Below are 2,589 nucleotides of genomic sequence, written 5' to 3'. Positions count from 1 at the left end.
GGACCTACTTTGCTACAAAGTATGACCGTCCTTGATCTCATATCTTTAGTTTATTAATGTGACAATTACTAAATTATGAGACAGCCGAAAAAAGGAGTAAAGAAGTTGTTGTCCCATTAGATAGACAATGTATAGTTATCTAATAAGTGATATACAGAAAAAAGAGTCTTCAAATCTATTTTGAACCGATATCTAGTCAGTTGATCGATTTATCTAAAGAGCCAGTTGTTTGTTTAAAACGAGGATGGTTGAAACGACCGGTTTTAACAGCTCTTTCCAATTGAATTGTGTTTTGATATTTGATTTTTGAAAATTTTGTTATCATTATCATGATGATTTGTATACTTAATGATATTTTCCATTATTTGTGGAGTTTGTATATACATATATATATTAAATAATGAGTTATTAGTTAGTAGTTACTGGTTGGTATTCGAGCTACCACAATGACATCTAAATGACAGTATGCGGAGCTCGAACTACACATGCCTGAGACGAAACGTAAGACTCTCAACCCCCCCCCTCCCCCTCCAATAATCTACTCTTACAAATGTATGAAGTAGGATACGAATCCTGATTGATTTTTCTAAAGTCTTAAGACTTTAGAAATTTTGAATGATATACAGTGTATTATTGATTAAATCTAACAATTATAGTAACATTTTTTGAAAAGATAAGTTTACTTGTCAACCCGATTCAACCTGTTAGAATCATTTTTTAACACTCGATCAGTGTAATTATTAATTCGGTTATTAAACATTGATAAATCTAAAGACATACAAATAACAAAAATTGAAATTTACATTGGAACGGCCTAAAGTAAACACCATATCACCACCATCCTAACCGCTGTTTAACAAAACCAAACATTCAAAAGCAACTATTATAGAAGACAACACCCCAAGGCTGTCCCAGTGATTAGTATGTGCATTAGTTATTCGTGAGCTTTGACCCGGTTTCGTTTGATATAAGTGCGGGTGTCCAGTGCCGGCTCAAGGTTTTTGGAGGCTCTAAGCGAGACTTATTTTGGGGGCCTCTCTTTGGTGTCTCAAACAACGATTTTGGTGGTTCTCTATGAGACCAATTTTTAAATTTACATTAAAAATATTGATCCATGCCACTAACAAAACCACTAATTGAGTTAGCATAGCACATGAGAGTATACAGGTTTCTAAATAAGCCAATTTGTTATCGATGCTTTCATGTGTCTTATGCAATTGTAAACTAAACCCAATCACAAATCAATAAAGTATAAAACAAAACTACCCACCACACAAATATATACATATGCATATAAATCGTGTATGAATATACAAACAAAGCCCACATGAGAAATTAATAGAAATAAGAAATACTTAACAATCAAAACATACAAAATATACAGAGTCAAATAATCTCAAAAAACTTTTATTATCCACAACGTATATATTCATAAAATCATTAAAGCAAAAAATAAGTAGTATATACATAATAATAATTGAAAGACAAGTAAAAACCTTTAAATATACTCATACCCATTATATAGTATATATATATGATAGAAGGGTTGTTGAGGAGGGAATCGGTAATAAGAGACCAGTAGAAATATTTGTTATTCGTTACTCTCAGGTCTTAAAAGGGAGTTGAGCGGCTTTATTTGTCATAGCCACACCTATACCTAGAGGTGTACAAAAAATTCGGTTAACCGAACCGATTCGAAAGTTAACCTATAACCGAAACCGGTTAGTAACCGATACCGTACAAATCGATTATAGGTTAGGAAAAACCGCAGGTTAGTAATCGATTTGAACTTTCAAAAACAAAAACCGATTCTTAATCGGTTAATCGATTAATTGGTACCTTAATTTATTATTTTAGAATATTTAGTTAGCCACCGAATCACCGATCTACTCTCCCAGTCTCCCACTCTCCAAATCGATTGATCAATTCCCAATTCAATCCCCAAATCCAAAAAAACCCCAATTCAATCCCCAGTAAATCAATCGATCGATCAATCCCCAGTCTCTCACTCTCCCAATTCAATGCAGCTGATGTTGCTCCTGTTGCTGTTTGTGTTGCTGCTTAATGTTGGCTGCTGTTTCTGTTTGTGTTCCTGCTTAATTTATGTTTCTGTTCTGTTTCTGGTTCTTGTTTCTGGTTCTGTTTCTGGTTCTGTTTTGTTAATACATATAATTAGTCCTTTCCTGCTTAATTAGTTTTGGCTACTGCTTAATTAGTTTTGGACTTTTGGCTACTGTTAAACACTCTGTTATGTTCCTGGTTAATTAGTTTTGGTTACTGTCCTGTTTCTGGTTCTGTTCTGTTTCGTTTTGGAATTCTGCTTAATTAGTTTTGGTTTTGTTCCTGCTTAATTTGTTTGTTTCTGGTTCTGTTCTGTTTCGTTTAGGAATTCTGCTAATGTGGATTTTCGGTTAACTGGTCAGTTAATCAGAAGCAGTTAACCGATTATTTAAAACCGAAATCGGGTCCACCAGTTAGAACTTCCATACGTAGTAACCGGTTATTAACCGGTACCGGTTAACCGGAACCGGTTAATTTTTTATAAAAAAAAAACCGAATACGATTACTAAAATAATTAACCGAAACCGG

Source organism: Erigeron canadensis, chromosome 8 (genome assembly GCF_010389155.1).
Source record: "Erigeron canadensis isolate Cc75 chromosome 8, C_canadensis_v1, whole genome shotgun sequence".
NCBI lineage: Eukaryota > Viridiplantae > Streptophyta > Magnoliopsida > Asterales > Asteraceae > Erigeron > Erigeron canadensis.
This window is presented reverse-complemented; position numbering follows the sequence as displayed.